We start from the raw sequence: 18,448 nt of genomic DNA, 5'->3' as shown, positions 1-18,448 counted from the left end.
CTTCAGTTAATCAATCCTCCAGTCATATCAATCCTACTTCTTAAATGGCTTTTGAATCTGGCACCACCATAGCCCAAGCCACTATCATCTCTTGCCTGGACAACCACATTAGCACCCTCACTGGACTTTCCACCTCCAGACCTACACTCCCTCACCCTCCCACAACATTCTGTTGCAATGACCTATCTGGTGTCTCTCCTACCAGTAAGATCTGGGAGGAGAGGGACTGTGTTGGTTTTTGATCATGTATCCCTACTACCGGGCACATAGATGCTTGACAAATGGCTGACGAAGGAAGGAAGGAAAGGCTGGGGAGGTGGAAGTGATATGTAGGTTTTATTCCCTTTCATAAACTATTTCCCTTGATAGCTCAGTTGGTAAAGAATCCACCTGCAATGTGGAAGACTCTGGTTCAATTCCTGGGTTGGGAAGATCCACCGAAGAATGGATCGGCTACCCACACCAGTATTCTTGGGCTTCCCTTGTGGTTCAGCTGGTAAAGAATTCGCCTGCAATTCGGGGAGACCTGGGTTCAATCCCTGGGTTGGGAAGATCCCCAAGAGAAGGGAAACACTACCCACTCCAGGATTCTGGCCTATAGAATTTTATGGACTGGATTTTCCATGAGGTCGCAAAGAGTTGGACCTCTAAACGACTTTCACTTCACTTCACTTCATAAACTAAAGGCCATGGTTCTTCCTTGCTCTCAGTTGAGCACATCCTTGCACTGAGAAAAGCAATCAAGTCAGTACAAACAAAGATATTCAAATAATGCCAAATGGTATATGATTTTCAAATTTCATGACACAACTTTCTATCCACAGAATCCATCTAGATCTGAGCTGGTCTCAAGAAAAGAGGCACTTTGAGCCCTGTGCCTAGCTGCTGTCCTCCCTGGATCATCCAACATGTCAGACTCACATTACACACCCATCACCTCTCTTCATTTGCCTGAAATTCAGAAGTCCTCTTTATACTTTTGTTCCTCTCATTAACACACTAAGGCTTAGTGTTCATAACAGCTTAGAACAAGTGATTTATGCATTCTATTTCTCCATCCTCCAAATGGGTATGAGCAACTTTTATCCCTCCTTTTTAAAGAAAAAATCATAAATTACACATAATAAAATTCCCTATGTTAACAATTTTTAAGTAGATAGTTCAGTAGTGTTCCATGTAGTCACAGTTGTGTAACCAATCTCCAGAATCGCCTATTTTTTCAACAAACATTAAGTAACTAGAACTATGTAAAGGAATGTAAAAGTTCCTAAATATACCTCCTTAAATACCTGCTAAATGTTAAATAAAGATTAAGCAAGAGGGAGAGGATATATATATACCTATGGTTGATTCATGTTGAGGTTTGACAGAAAACAACAAAATTCTGTAAAGCAATTATCCTTCAATTAAAAAACAAATTCTTTTTAAAGATAGTATCATTTTTGTGCTTCAGGATTTATAAAAAAAGTTTATTTCCTGGAAGGAGTAAAAATGAATCTTGGATTAAAGGGTTAACTTGTCTGTCCTAAGAATGTCCCTTCCTAAGGGCAGATCAAGCAATTCCATGTAATTTTTTTCCTCCCTGATTTTTGCGAGTGCTTCTGAGGCCCATGAAAAAAGAACTGTGCTTCTTTGCCAGGGCTCTATCCATCCGACAGAGAGACATCACCATTCTTTTTTTTTTTTTTTTAACGTCTTGAATGGTTTGGAGATTAGCACGGGTATTTAGCAAAAAGTACAATTTCAAATTACATGCTGCTTCATGGTGCCAAAACACTGCACCATCATCTTTGATGACGTCTACCAACACAGCACTAAGAATGGTGGTTGTTAGTCATCTTGCCTTGAAAAACTGGAAGATGAAATTGTAAACAATGTGTGCTTAGACAGGCCTTATTAGAAGAGTGTCTTAAAGATAATTTCAGTTTTTTTCTAATCTAGCAACATCTTTTAATCACCAAGGCATGTGTGCTTGCTAAGTTGTTTCAGTTGTGTCCAACTCTTTGTGACCCTATAGACTGTAGCTTTCCAGGTTCCTCTGTCCATGGGATTCTCCAGACAAGAATACTGGAGTGGGGTGCCATGCCCTCCTACAGGGGATCTTCCTGACCCAGGGATCAAACCTGCATCTCCTGCATTGGCAGGTGGGTTCTTTACTCCTAGCAATGCCTGGGAAACCCTTAATCACCAATTGTGTATCTAAATCAATGGGACAAATAGATAATTGCTCAAAAGGAGGAATAATTATCCATGGGCATCCTAAAAAAGATAATCACATTTACAAGCATATATGTTAGTAACAGTCTGGTCTTCATTGGTTGAGGTTCTTATTTATATATGTTTAACCACATATTTGTGTAGGTATTAAGAATGCTTTAACGTTAGTATAATGCTTAGAAAAGGAACGAAAGTGGCCCCTCCCTGGCACTGGTAACAGATCGTGCTATTAATCCTGGCTTGTATCTCCCCCATTGAAGAAACAGAGGTGTAGGCAAAGACTACAAATTACTAAATCCAACTCTAGTCATTACTAGGAGAAAACAAAAACCAAATACTCCAAAGAAGATAACTCCAGGTCAAATGTGAAGACAGAACATTGGTAAAACAAGAGTTAAAATGTTTTATTAAGGACAATTTAGGATCTAGGACTAGAGTCTGTCTTGCTCAACAAATGAATACCTAAAACAACTCACATTTTTAATCTCATCGTCTCTCCACAAAGTTCTCTGGCAGTCAATCACAAAGGAGCCTGAAGAAAGTTTCCCTAGATACCACCAAAAACACAGGTTTGCAACAGATGTCTCCATGAAACTTTCAGAACAGATTCCATGTTAAGAGGCTGATAAACCCATATGTATTTGTTAATCAATCCAGGTCTGTACATGCAGCCTGAAGCTGGGAAGTAAGAGTTATTCGCAGAGAAATCACCGATGTGCACATAATGCATGAAAAAGTATCAGAAAAACATTATTTATAAATTCAAAGACAAATGCAATAATATACACAATTGGGAACTCCCCACCTGGAAGCCATCCAGACCAGTGCTTATATTTAGGCACTAACTGATGTGCAAATAATGCATGGAAAAGTATCAGAAAAAATATTATTTATAAATTCAAAGACGAATGCAATAATATACACAATTGGGAACACCCCACCTGGAAGTCATCCGGAATGCTTATATTTAGGCACTAATAAATGTGAGCTTTTTGCTCACACTGACCACCCTCCTAATTAAGGAACACAGTGTCAATCTCTCAGTTTCCCCACCTATACAATAGGAAATCGTGCTGTGTGTTAATGAGTGGAGGTTAAAATCCTCCCAGTGAATGAAATTACAGAAAATACAAATGTTATCACCATGAAATGTAGAGAAAGGTATAGTTTTGAATCTAAAAGCAGTTTAAAGTCACGTTTTGAAAGAACACGGCCAGAAACATGTACTTGGAACCAAGTTGCTATGCAGGGGATAAGGAGAGAGATTCAGGGTGAAATGACTCATGAATGCGGGAATGCAGGGGCTCTAGGCAACATGAAGTCACAAAGGACTGTCCCTGAGGTCTCTCCTCCCCTCCACAAACAATACAGTGTGTTGACTTCAAAAGAAGATGGGTGAGGAGTTTGGAAATTATTATTTTTTGTTTTGGGGGATTCGTCACATCATTTACCAAAAGTACAGGCTGGAATGTTGTTCAAAAAATCATTAAAGGAAAACATTCTGATGTGTACTAAGAAATACTGATTTTTCTAATACTTAAAGGATGACAAATAGAATGAACACTTTAATTCTAGGGGTTTGTAACTGACACTTTGACATGAGCAGAGAGCAAGTTTGGTCTGACACGAAGCTTGTTAAAAGTTTAGAGGGCAGAAACACAAGGGTATCCAGATGTCTCAAACAGTCAGAGCATCTCTTCAAAACCAGCTAAAAGCAGGGAGCATCTGGGGCAAAGAAGCAAGCTAGCAAAATACCTGAAATGTGGTGATCTTGCCCTTTTCCAAAATGGAAGCTTTCTGAGAGTCTGCGTGGAAACCAAATCCTACCTTGAGATTTCTCTGGAAGCCAACCACTTAAAACAATTTGCACCAAAACTTACACAAAAAGGAGCTAGCTCATCTGTGGTTCAAAGAATTATCTTCTAAAATCTTCACCATTTAATTTCTATTAATGACATCTTCTTAAACATGTTTCGTATCGTGCAGCAGCACACCAATAAAAACCACTTGCTGCCCTTTGAACTCTGAATGCTCCACTGCAATCTCTTTCCTTAAATAGAATCATGGAATATTAGAGTAGAAGATTCCTCAGCGATCAGTTAGAATTGCAGTTCTCAACCCTGGCTAAACTTTACAAGCATTTCTGGAGCTTTTAAAAAATATAGAGGCCCAGGTCCCCACCCCAAACAAATTAAATCAGAATGGAGGGGACAGGGTAAGTATTAGCAGTTTTTAAAAAATAAACTCCATAGGTGGTTTTATAGGGCTGCCAGGATTAGAACCATTGATATAGCCCTAAATTTACATTGTCCAATACCATAGTCACTGGTACATGAAATGTGACTTGTGGGCACTTGAAATCTGACTAATCCGAATTGAAATATGGCATAATTGTAAACACATACAGGATTTCAAAGATCTACTACCTCCCCAAATCACCAATTATCTCATCAACATTTTAATATTGATTATATACTGATAATATTTCAGATATACTGGGTTAAATAAAATTATTAAAATTGACATAGCCTTTTAAAAAATATTTCTAATGTGGCTATTGGACCACTTTAAATTACATATGCAGCTTGCATTTGTGGTTCCTGCCATTGGACTGTGCTGGTCAAGACCAACACTCTAATTACAAAAGAAGAAACTGAGGCAGAGAGCATAATGAGTTCAAGGCAGCACTTTGGAGTCTTAAATTCTCTTCTGGCCTCAGGCTTGTCCCGTTACCTTAAAGCTCACTGTTGCAGAGCTAGGAATGGCAAAGCCCAGGAAGCCACCACTGGGATTTCAAACCTTTGTTTCTTTTATCTTGCAGGTTGTTTCCTCTAAGATTTGATATGGAAATCTATGTCCCTTATGAAAAAACGTCCCCTCTCTGCTGTGCACACACTTGTGATTTGTTATTGTAGGGTTACTCATGAAAGTCCAGTCACAAGGATGGATGTTAAAAATAAATCTAGAAAAACATTAGCATAAGGGAAATGAAGAAAATAAATGAAGAAGACTATTAAGGCTTTTAAGATGTAGATGGTCAAGTGCTATCCCGTGAATGTTTTACCCTGTTGCAGTTTAATAAATAACCCTGGAGACCCTCAGCATTCCAGAGTTCATCCTCAGCACAGCATCCCAGTCTCTGCTTAGAATGGAGAAGCCTGAGCCTGTAATATTTTCTTTCCTCTCAAAGGCAATGTTTTTCTGGACTCTGTTGGCACTCAGTGAGGCAAATCAGGCTCTTCCTAATGGCATACCTCATCACACCTAGGTACCTTTCTAGAAGTGGACTTTATCCTCAAAACCTTCTACCTCTGCTGCGTGGATTAGTACTTGGTCATTCCGAAGTCAAATAGCATCGCAGTTGACTTAAAGAAGAAAATCTTGTTTTGATAACGTAAAGTGGTCCCACCAGATTTGGCAAAAGGAGATAAAATGTATTTCTTCTAATAATCAGCTAATTCAAACAAAAACAGAGATGTTTTTTGTTCCATGTGGTTTTTCCCCCCTTGGGAAGCCAACAGAGAGAGAATTACATAAAACTGGCTGAAATGTGTTATATTTGAGAAATCGTGCAACACAGGGACTCCTCAGTGTAATCAAAGAATAAAAGAGACCTGAATTCTGATATAAAGTGTTCATGCAAAGAGCTGGAAAGGAAAACTATGGGTCAAGCCAAACAACACATACAGTAGATGCATTCAAGATTTCTGTTGAGATATTCTTGTGCTCCATCCTAAATACAGCAAAACCAAAACATCATTTTAAATCAAATGTTTGGTGCTCTGGAGCCCCCTATGTTGCACGCATGATTTCTATTTGCTGTGATCAGTGAAATTTTGCCAGTCAAACCTCAAAGATCATACTTCCAGGTCCAACTCACTCCTTGTGTAGTAATATTCACCTATAAACAATTTCAAATACACCATCCTGTAAAGATAATATATTACAGACAGATCTTCTGCAAAAATGCATCTGCCAGAGTGAAAATAGCACTAGTTACTCTAGTCAACAAAAAGAAAGACAAAGGTATTTTAAATTTAAGAAATTTTTTAGGATTCCTTTCTCAGAGATGAAAAAGAAAGGACAGGAAATTTATGAAAGGAAAAGGACAAGAAAGTAAAGTAAAGAAAGTTACTGCCTTTACTGAGATGATCCTATAGACCGTTTTTAGTTATGCCTGGTTTTTAGTCTCAAATGAAGTCTGGATGATGTAGTTTTACAGGGCATGTCTAATTACAATGGTGAAGATGAGTAGCTTTCAAATAAGGAAACCAATATCAGAAAAATTAACATTGCAGATATATAAGAATAACCAGAATAAAAACTACAGTTTATATGGTCAAGGTATTCATTCAAAAGATCTGATAAAAATTTAAAAGGTTAGTGATCAAAAGGCTTGAAAAGAGCAAAGCATTTGAAGCCATGGGTTATGCTTCCTTCAGGACAAGAGCATTTGTGGCAGCTTGACGCATGGAAAGACCACCTGACCTGGAGGTAAGGACCCTGCTTCTATGCTGGGTTCGGCATTCTCCAACTCTGGGCCTTGGATGAGTCAGAAGAACCACCAGGCCGGAGGCTGTCTTCTGCAAAGGGATGAAGTTGGTCCATCATCGAGAAGACACCCCCTGCCCCACCAGTTCCAGCTCTGCAAAATGCTATCACAAAAGCCTTTCTCACGTCTGAACCCCTAAGTCAAAAGGAACTCTCAACGACTAGGTGTGTGCGCTTAGTCACTCAGTTGTGTCTGATTCTTTGCGACCCCATGGACTGTAGCCTGCCAGGCTCCTCTGTCCATGGGGATTCTCTATAGAGGCAAGAATACTGAAATGGGAAGCCAAATGCCAACATGGCAGTTTTCAATCCTTGTTAATTTTAGTGTAGAGATTACAAATGTGAACCTTGAGGAAGCAGAAGGAAGCAACTAAAACATGAATTTTTAAAATGTTAAAGTTGATTCTGATCTATTTCTCAGAAAACCTAAATGGGCAACAGAGTGAGCTTGGAGGTAAGAAATATGGAAATGTCACTGTAACATAGTATACATTCAGGAATTTATCCTAAACTTTTAAAGTTTTATTTTGAAGCTCCCAGAGTCTCAATAAGAGTTCCAAAATTTTTACTTTTGTTTCTATAATAGTATCATCAGTATTACCTGGAAACTTGTAAAAGCCTTCTCTCTTCTCTTTTCTTACATTAAATCCATGATTTGAGATTCCCAACAATGGAATACTAATGGATCCTCAAAAAGCACTAATTGTCCATTTTTTTCCTAATTACAAAATGTAAGAACCCTTTATTGAAAACATTAAACATGATGTCATTTTAAAGTGCCAGAGTTTCTATTTAAAGTGATGCCATAAAGTAGATAGTTTGTATAGTTTACAAATAGCAATACAAAAAGGATCTTTAAGTCAGCTTAGCATATCTGAAAGTGCTTCTTTCTCACATTTAAATATGTGTGGCCATTGCCCCCCTCTCCAAGTTTATTACCTTATCTCAACTGTATAATTTTCTTAAATAGGATTCAGAGAAATAGTCCCAGATTTAAATTTTTAAACACTAATTTATAAAAGCATGGGTTGATTCCCATAATACAGCTGGTAGTCAAACTGGACAAGATAATGAATTGACTGAGATCATTGTTCCATCTTCATCCAAGAAAGCTGCCTCTAAAAAAAGATCTTAAATTGCTGTGGAAATCCAATTTGTAAGAAGCAAAAGAAGCATATAGATGGGAAACACCAGCCATGATCACATTAATTTTGTGGCTAACAGCACTGCTTTGAAGTAAAGAAGAAGAAGGGGGAAAAAAGATGACAAAAATAATAAGTCTACTCAAATCCCCAATTTATTCTAATAGCATAACCGGAAGAAAACCAACTACAGCCACAAAGTTCACATCTTGGTGATCCAGCAAACATCACACCCCCGCAAAATAATTTTCAGCTTAATAAAAAGTAAAGGAAACACTATAGGATGACGATGCATCACTGCCAAAAAAGCAAATTATAGTAAGAAATCAGGAGACCAAGAACCTGACATTAGTACGAACAGTCATGGAAAGTCCACGATTGATTGGTTTTGAATCCACAGGTGTGGGAAACTGACAAATAACTGTAACCAAAATCTTCAACTTACTGTAACTGAAAAGTCATACAAGAAAAATCTAACAAGCTACCATTCACTGAACCTCTTGTTCAAATAAAAGCTGCGACACCAGAAAGATATAAAAATAAAAGCACTGTTTATTTTTTTGTGGGAATGTCCTAATTAACTATCTGCTCATATATAAACTGTATAAGGTCACAGCTGACTTTTCATTGATAGGCAATATGGGGGTATCAGCCATTTAAATTCAAAACCAGTTGGCTTCAAGATATGATCAACTGAGTAAACATGTTAGTCTGGGTAAAGTTAAAAAATAAAAATCACTATGAATCAGACAGGATTTAAATATAACATTTATATAACATGCTACAAGCAAAAGAAAATGAGAAAAATTATAGGGAAGCACAATAAAGAAAGGAGTTCTTTAATTGCTTTCTTTTTAAGTTTTATAACTAAAGTAATAGCTGATATTCCATCAACAGCATCCTTCTTCAGGGAATACTCATCTAGGGTGGTTTTTTTTTTTTTCTATTTCTAATTTTTAGGTTTCTTTTTTAATAAAAACTTAAGTAGCTACTGAAGTGATTCATGAAAGCTTGGGGGAAAAGAGAACTCTTACCTGGCATATCATTTCACATGTTTCGTAGCTCCCCTACTTCAGTTCCCATGCTCACGAACATTATTTTACCCAGGAAATAATGGTCTTATTCACACACACAAACACACACAAAACCTTCCAATCAAATGTTATCAAGTCTCAGGAAACTACAACAGCAACATTAAAAGTCAGTGTAAAATAAGAATTCCACTTACGAATCTATGAAAATACAAGATGGTTCTCCTGGAACCAACTACAAAGTTCCCTTTCTCCTTAATATCGTAATAAACATCATCTTACCATTATCTGTAGAATAAAATCAACAACGTGTTGCTTCCTGCAGCCACCAAATCGAGTTTTTCTTTCCTTTCTTTCTAGTAAATTCTTTCTCACCAGCAAGATTAGGAAGAAAATTAAGCTTTAAGTATTTGCTTCAGTAATTCAGACCACAACACTGAGAAACCAGCTCTTAGTAAAAGAAAAAAAGGAAAAAAAAAAAAAGAACAGGTCTGGTATTTTACAATCACTTCTGCAATCACAGGTACCTCCTGGATTCCCGTACCTCCTCTCCTTTCTGGTTCTAAGTTTCTTTTAGTAATGAGACTAATTTTTCCAGAAGCCTTGAACTCCCCAGATTTAACTGACATGGAAAATGTGACTAAAAACTTGTAGAACTGTCTAGCCTCCAACCCTACACAGAATCAACTTTGTTGTAAGTGTTGAAGAACACCTCGCAAGCAGCTACTTGCTCCTTTAGACTCCTGCACGACACGGCACAGAAGACCAAATAACACTGCGCCATCTAGTTAGCAAGCTGCACTCTCCATTCTAAAAGGGGGGACACCTTCAAACTCTGGGACTTAAGGACTTGTCAGGGTTCAGCTGCTCTGAAGGTCCAATTGTTTATTTAAATAAAAAAAAAATATCGCTACTGAGATAATCCACATCTAGTGGATATGGGAAAATTTAGGTTATAATGGCACTACAAACTTTTGCATCTAACTTTGATTTACAAGATAAAAGCAAGTTTTAAATTAAAAGGGCTTTCTGTTAATAGAGCTTATTATTCTGAAGACGGGGAATGATTTTCTTCGAAAGTTGTCCCTGGGTGCTTGCCTATTATCTGTGCTTTTCCCCTTCCACTAATGAGCATTTATCTAAAGAGCCTGTTAATCCTCTGATGTGTGCTTCTGGTCAGAGGTAACAGTTTGAATAAAACCACTAATCACTGATCACTAAATCACTGATCATTAATCACACTCTCCACTGCTGGTGACCTGGGCCATTTTCCCCTTTAGGTCTACGTATGCATCACAAACAAGAAGTTTTCACATTTCAGATGCACATGTATTGTGTGTGGGGTCATACTATTTCATCTCTAGATGTGAATAAATAATAAATACTGCCACAAACTTGGGGAATGATGTCAATTAGACCCCAGACATGAGTTTCACAAATGCCTACTCTACAGCATGGTTTTCACTCTGAAGAAAGTAGATTTGATTATAACAAAACATGTGTTCTTCAAGAAATTCCCACATACTCAGAATATAAATTTTCCTTTATTTAGCTTTCACCAGTTTCAAATCAGAGAGCACTCAGCTCTTCTGCACCCCCTCTATTCAAAAGCCTGTTAAGAAATCTTTTATTTAATTTCTGCTACACACTGCAGCCCCAGCCCCACCCCCCCACCCGGAGTTCTTTTTACTTTTATCCCTTCAACATGTCATATACAGTATTTTTATTCAACTGCCAGATATGGGGATTCTGACTCAATTCAATGACTTACGTATTTAACTTTCTATTTAAATACAGAAAGTTAATGTTAAGAGAAAAAAAGTTAACACACGCACCACTTTATTGTAAGATATTTTGCGTTCAATGACTTACATTCCCTCACTTTGGAAATGAAACGTTTAATCTCGAGCCTTCCAGCTAAATTTGAATTAGTCAGCATCCTCAGCCATCCCTCTTCGGATAACCGTCTGAGGAAGGCGCTGTGTAAAGTTAAGTACTTTGCTTGCAGGGAGTGTGTTGTTTTCCTAAGTCACCACAGGGACAAAGTACTATCACAGTGTCTCTGAACATTTCCTGAGACGCCTTTTCTATCAGAGTTGAGCAGTTTGCCCTGGAGAAGAGGGTTCACTGGTGCCTTTCTTAAATAATAGAGAAGAGCAGATTGTGTGTGCGTCCATCAGGTACCGCGCTGCCTCAGCCACCAGAAGCTCTCACCCACACTCCAGGGACTGTGATCGCCCCAGGGAAAGCAGTCAAAGGCGGAGGCGGGGCCACAGTGATAACGGTGTGGGCGGTGGAGCGCGTGGAGAAAGAGGGATCCGGGCAATAACGATGCCCAGGGAATCGGCGATTGTACGAGTATGTTAGGGGTTGGAGATGGAAAGCTTTGCCTTGTCAGCACTTCTAAGGCCCCCAACCCTTGAGTATCTGAAGCTGTTAATCAAACACTTATTGGTCTGCAGAATGACGTAATGGACCTGTATCCAGCCTTTATTCCTTGACACATGTCAGAGAAGGAGGGAAAAATAAAAATCAAACACTCTGTAGACTCTGACAACGAAATATACAAGTAGCCCACTTCAGTTCCCGGCCTTGAACAAGTCTCAAGTGGGGGAGGCACTTGTTCAGGGAAAGTTGGGGTGGACAAGATCTTTATCTACCAGATACTCACCCCACCCCCCACCCCCGAAATAAATCTATGGCAAAGGAAAAACGGGATGCAGCCGCCGAGAGAAAACATCTCCTTGGTTCCTTCGTGAGTCTTGCCCCTCTAAGAACGTCCTGAAAAGTTTTGAGCTATTCCGTGGATAATCTGGTGGAGAGGAAGGCTCCGCCGCTGTGTCCTGAGAACTGCAGCCTCATCGAAGGCGGGAGCTGTCATTTGGGGCAGCGGTGGGGAAGAGGTAATGATGCCAGCGAAAACCGGACGGAGGCAAGAGGCGGCTGCAGGAGTGAAGACGAGGAGAGCCTCGCCACTGTCGAGCCTTCCACGCCTGCAGTGAAAGCCAAGTGCCCTTCGAGGGCGATGCCCCCTCATTCCCTGGCGCGCGCGCCCATCACCTGAGGTGGGCAGCCCTGCAAGAAGTGGCAGCAGCAGGCTTGGGGCCCGGGAGGGAGCTAGCCCCCAGTGCGCCCGCCCGTTCGCCCCCTAGGTGACCCGGCGTCCTCGCCGCGCCCGCTGGAAGTTTGCAAACTTTCTCCGGGGGTTCCGCCGCATCACCGGGAAGTTGGGGACGCGGGGGGGAGGTTCCTGTCTCGCCGTCTCCGCTGCTGCCGCCTCTGCCGCCGCTTGACCGCACTTCTGGAGGGTTCCGCACCTTGCCAGGTCTCTGGAGGCAAACACACACCCCCGATTCATAACTGTTCCCCGTGTCAGGGAAACACACGCGCGCTCCTACACACGCACGCACGCTGGGGCGGACACGGCGCTCGCTCCACGTTAGCATCCCTCCAGTCGCACGGCGCGGCGGCCACCAAGACGCGCTCCGGGACGGACACGGCGTGGGGTCTCTGGGGTAGCCTCAGGACACGGCCGATTCCACAGTCCACGAGTATTTGGGGCCTGACTTCCCTCTGGTCCGTCAAAGTGTTTACAAACACAGATCATCCTCCAAAAAGAAAATGCATGGCATCTTCCCTACTCCTTGCCCTGCGACCTGCCCACTGGACCAAGTAACCTCGCGGCTGCTGCCGAGACCAACCCCTGCAAACAAGTACGTTCCCGAGACGGCTCCCGCGGCAAGTGCAACAAAAGTGACTAAATGCAAAAGCCCCAGAAGTGGCCTAGCCGTATTTTTAGGAACTTACCAAACAAGTGTGGAGAAGGCAAGAGCGGAGCCCGGGTGAAGGGACCACGTTGGACTGAGCAAAGATTACAATACATTCTATTTAGAGTGCATTACATCACCCCCCCGGTGACGTCACGTGGGATTCCTGAACTTCTAAATCATTGCGGTCCGTGGGGGGAGGGAGGAAGGGAGGGGCGGGGCCGTCGCGCCGAGGGGGCGGGCTCCGCCCCGGCCCCGCCCCACCCCCGCCCCACGAGCGGACCCTGGTGCACCCGCGGGGAAGCGGCGGCGGCAGCGGCGACCGCGCAAGCAACAGCTTGCAGAGCCCAGCGCCGTGTGCCACGGCTCCCTGACATGAGTGGTGTGAGTCAGCTTGGAAACAATCCTCATGGTTTCAGACAGGACCACGGAGGAGACAGGGACCTAGGCTCTCCCGTGAGTAGGGCCTGGTAGCATTTAAAAGGTGCGGGGATGGGGCGAGGTGGGGAGGGGTGCCGAAGAGTGCAGGGAAGAGACTTTTTCCGAACAGAAATGCGGGACGCTCCCCCTTCCCCCACCAGCAGATGTCCAGCTCCGTTTTGCTGCGACAGTCCTGACCTCATTACAGTGTTCCCTGCATCCTGGCTTCTCAGAGCACTCACTGGACACCCCTTTTCACCTCCCGCCTCCGCCCCTCTCCAGCTCACTTCCAAGGGAATAACTTCTTTATTGGGCACACTCGTGTGGAATACACTGCCCCCACCCTTTCCAAGACCCCTGCTTCTCGCGTCTGAAAGCTGGAAAAAGAGTTGCTCCTGGAAGGGAAAGGTGTATCATGGCTAGACCAAGTGATGAGCCTGATTTAGACTCAGCGTCAGAGCCGGAAGGGCCATTGGCTGTCACTTCCAGAGCCTCGTCCGTAGCTCGCCCAAGCTCCCGGCTGACAAGTGGCAGAGCAGGAGCCAAAGGCAGGGAAAGAGCCCCTGGTCTGCAGTGTCTTCCTCACAACTCCGTGAGAGAAGGAGCCTGGAGCTTTCAGCATCAGCCAAGACACCGTCACCATCACTATCCTCGGCTTGACTTCCTTTCAGATGTTCTCTCAGTGAGCCGGACTCAAAGGGAAGGCATAGAGTCATTTCCAGCGGATCCTAGCCATCCCAGACCACCACTGTCCCCCGCGTAGCAGCTCACATTGTACAAAGCTTTCACGCCCACGCGGAACTCTCTTGATTCTCATAACAACCAGCACAGGAGGGCAGGCATTATCATTATCCCCATGTTATAGGTGAGCTAAGGCAAACTCCAGAAGGTTAGGGAGCTAGCCTGAAGCTGCTTGAGTAAGTGGTGGCAGGCACTGGCCCCACCCCAACCCCTGTTTTCAAACCTCACATCCCAACTGGGCTCTTTCTAGAACCAAGGCTGTTTTCCCTTATCGCGGGTTATTGGTGGTTAGAACCTTTGCTAAGGATTGGAGCTTTGCTTAGGAACAATTTAGCCCCCATTAACAAACAATTGAGCTTCCCTGGTGGCTCAGAGGCAAAGAGTCTGCCTGCAATGTGGGAGACCCAGGTTCGATCCCTGGATTGGGAAGATCTCCTGGAGAAGGCAATGGCAACCCACTCCAGTTTTTTTTTGCCTGGAAAATCCCATGAATGAAAGAGTCTGGAGAGCAAAAGAAATGAATGAAAGAGTCCATGGGGTCGCAAAGAGTCGGACACGACTGAGTAACTAACACACACACACCAAACAATAATCATTCCTGACATTTATGTAACATCTGACATTTATATAGCACCTCTCATCCCAATGCATCACAACCATGACTGTGGAGTTTGCCAGAGAATCGTGACTGGACTGGTTAGAAATTGTAATGCTTTGCCTGGATTGTCACATACTTCTGAACTGGTTTTGATACATAAATGGAAGAGCTGTGTGTTTCCTCTCTGGTTTTAAGTGTTTAACTCTTTTCCCTTTAGTGTTTCTTGAGACCACAGGGACTGCTGACTTTGTTTCTCACAGCCTTGTTCAGAACTCTTCACTGAGTTGCCTACTTGCTGCCTTCCACATGTGGCCCTAAAGGAATTGCAAAAGAAAGGCTCCAGTCCTAACTTGAATCTTAACCAATAAAACTTTAAATATGACAGCTCAATTATTTGGGTTGACAGAAGGAAGAAACAGCCACCTTGCCCACATTCCCAGTCAATTATCAGGACATCCTTTACCAGTAAAGCAGGTATCTACCTCCTCTCTCAAAAGAAAAGGCGTGAGTCAGATCAGGAGCAAACTTGAGGCAGGAAAGGGATGCAGCTTGAGAAAGCAGTACTGAGAGCTCATCTTTTTTCCCAGCTAATAGGTGTGGATCAAAGGTACGTAATGGAGAATTGAATAAGCAAAGCTGAGATGATAACCAAAATATTTAAAAACTTGTAAGTAATTAATCATCATCTAAATTTAAAACATTTACTTCCCAGTATTCTCTAAACAGGATTCTCTAACCAGAAGCATATTATGTGAGTTTTAAGCAGGTATTTTGTCAGTTTCTAATACTATTTAAATCAGTTGTCAGTCTTTAAAAATTGTTACTGATCTTTTGTTTAATATGCTGTTACCAGGTAAACAATGCCTGCCCCCCTCCAAGCCATGGTTGACATAGGAATACATGTGGAACTTTTCCAATGCTCTCTCCAATAACTTAATAATCATTAGGTTAATTGGAATTTCAATGGGCAGATAATTTCTCCACATCAGCAGTATTGTTCATGGTGCTGACTCATATCTCTGCTTCTGCTGAACTGATAGCAATTTCACTCACAATGTTTTTAAGCCATTGCATTGCAGTTTTCTATATATTATAGATCTCTGTGACCAAGTAAGTCACACACACACACACACACACACACACACACACACACACAATTATTTTTAACGTAAACTGAAGAAGAGAGGTAGTGTTTATAAGTGTGGACTCTAATGTCAGGCTGGCAGCGTTCAGATTGTGGCTCTGCTACTTGAACTTTAATCTTTGGGTCTTAGTTTCCTCATCCATGTAATGGGACTGGTGGTGATAATTATAATAACTCAAATGAGTTAAGAATTGTGTTTGGAACAGGACAAATACTACATAAATATTTGCCCTCATTTTTATTAGTGAAAATAATGCCACTAATGCCATGACAGGAAGATATTCAGTGATTTTGGCAAACTTGACCAAACAAATGAAAGGACACCCTGTCTCCCCATACTTTTCCCAGCCCCGCATTAACCCCTGCACCCACCATCTATACCAAGCAGGCTCTCCTGTGTCAAAGCATGCCAACAGCGCCCTTGTGTTTATGGACTCAAATTTCTACATGCCTTGTGCTCACCCTATCTCTTTCAGGATCTGTCAGAGCCAAAGTCCCATGGAGGCTGCAATTCCCAGAAGCAGCCATGCAAGAGCATCTCTAGGGGTCCCTCCACTGGTGACAGCCATAACCTGTGGCAATCTCCTGCTGGGGTGCCACCATCACCTTCAAGAATGCCACTTGATCCACTAGGACTCTACCCATTATGGCCTAGGAGATATGTGGAGTCAAGGAGCCTTAAACTAGAGTCAAGGTAAATTGGCTGAGGTACTACCCACCCAGGGTCCTCCCCCACAACCTCCAAGGGTAGGGGCCTAGGCACAGTTTTTCCCATAAGGCACCACATCCCCACATTCATTGAACCTTTGAAAAGCTGGCTCAGCACCTACACTGACCAATGAGAATAGAGGAGATGCTTGTTAGACCAGAGGTTAACCCTTTAGTTGCTGGATCACAGGGCAGTTCAAGAATGAGGCCTGGGCAGCTGGGTCAGTAGGGGTAGCACAGAGGTCAGAGCACTGGGTATTTACTAGCCTTCCTCAGTGATCAATGCAAAGAAATAGAGGAAAACAATAGAATTGGAAAGACTAGAGATCTCTTCAAGAAAATTAGAGATACCAAGGGAACATTTCATGCAAAGATGGGCTCAATAAAGGACAGAAATGATAGGGACCTAACAGAAGCAGAAGATATTAAGAAGAGGTGGCAAGAATACACAGAAGAATTGTACAAAAAAAGATGTGCACAACCCAGATAATCACGATGGTGTGTGTGATCACTCACCTAGAGCCAGACATCCTGGAATGTGAAGTCAAGTGGGCCTTAGGAAGCATCACTATGAACAATGCTAGTGGAGGTGATGGAATTCCAGTTGAGCTATTTCAAATCCTAAAAGATGATGCTGTGGAAGTGCTGCATTCAATATGCCAGCAAATTTGAAAAACTCAGCAGTGGCCACAGGACTGGAAAAGATCAGTTTTCATTCCAATCCCAAAGAAAGGCAATCCCAAAGATTGCTCAAACTACTGCACAATTGCACTCATCTCACATGCTAGTAAAGTAATGCTCAAAATTCTCCAAGTCAGGCTTCAGCAATACGTGAACCATGAACTTCCAGATGTTCAAGCTGGTTTTAGAAAAGGCAGAGGAACCAGAGAACAAATTGCCAACATCCACTGGATCATCAAAAAAGCAAGAGAGTTCCAGAAAAGCATCTATTTCTGCTTTATTGACTATGCCAAAGCCTTTGACTCTGTGGATCACAATAAACTGTAGAAAATTCTTCAAGAGATGGGAATACCAGACCACCTGACCTGCCTCTTGAGAAACCTGCATGCAGGTCAGGAAGCAACAGTTAGAACTGGACATGGGACAACAGACTGGTTCCAAATAGGGAAAGGAGTACGTCAAGGCTGTATATTGTCACCCTGCTTATTTAACTTATACACAGAGCACATCATGAGAAATGCTGGTCTGGAAGAAGCACAAGCTGGAATCAAGATTGCTGAGAGAAATATCAATAACCTCAGATATGCAGATGACACCACCCTTATGGCAGAAAGTGAAGAAGAACTAAAGAGCCGCTTGATGAAAGTGAAAGAGGAGAGTGAAAAAGTTGGCTTAAAACTCAACATTCAGAAAACTAAGATCATGGCATCTGGTCCCATCACTTCATGGCAGACAGATGGGGAAACAGTGGCTGACTTTATTTTTCTGGGCTCCAAAATCACTGCAGATGGTGATTGCATCCATGAAATTAAAAGACACTTACTCCTTGGAAGGAAAGTTATGACCAACCTAGACAGCATATTAAAAAGCAGAGACATTACTTGCCAAAAAAGGTCCATCTAGTCAGTTCAGTTCAGTTCAATCACTCAGTCGTGTCTGACTCTTTGCGACCCCATGAATCGCAGCACACCAGGCCTCCCTGTCCATCACCAACTCCCGGAGTTTACTCAAATTCATGCCCATCGAGTCAGTGATGCCATCCACCTATCTCATCCTTTGTCATCCCCTTCTCCTCCTGCCCCCAATCCCTCCCAGCATCAGGGTCTTTTCCAATGAGTCAGCTCTTCGCATGAGGTGGCCAAAGTATTGGAGTTTCAGCTTCAGCATCAGTCCTTCCAATGAACACCCAGGACTTATCTCCTTTAGGATGGACTGGTTGGATCTCCTTGCAGTCCAAGGGACTCTCAAGAGTCCTCCAACACCACAGTTCAAAAGCATCAATATTTCGGCGCTCAGCTTTCTTCACAGTCCAACTCTCACATCCATACATGACCACTGGAAAAACCATAGCCTTGACCAGACAGACCTTTGTTAGCAAAGTAATGTCTCTGCTTTTTAATATGCTGTCTAGGTTGTCATAACTTTCCTTCCAAGGAATAAGCATCTTT

General features: G+C 42.3%; 1 protein-coding gene across 3 annotated transcripts in view; it reads right to left on the bottom strand.

Annotated features, from left to right (window-relative positions):
- Positions 1-12,806, bottom strand: part of CREB5 (cAMP responsive element binding protein 5) — a 432,361-nt gene extending 419,555 nt beyond the window's left edge. For all 3 annotated transcript variants that reach the window (XM_070467861.1, XM_070467869.1, XM_070467873.1), the window contains exon 1: positions 12,749-12,806. The gene's annotated coding sequence lies outside the window, so the exon portion shown is untranslated. The remainder of the gene's footprint in view (positions 1-12,748) is intronic.
- Between the last annotated feature and the right edge of the window lie 5,642 nt (positions 12,807-18,448).

Source organism: Odocoileus virginianus, chromosome 1, assembly GCF_023699985.2.
Source record: "Odocoileus virginianus isolate 20LAN1187 ecotype Illinois chromosome 1, Ovbor_1.2, whole genome shotgun sequence".
NCBI lineage: Eukaryota > Metazoa > Chordata > Mammalia > Artiodactyla > Cervidae > Odocoileus > Odocoileus virginianus.
This window is presented reverse-complemented; position numbering and strand designations above follow the sequence as displayed.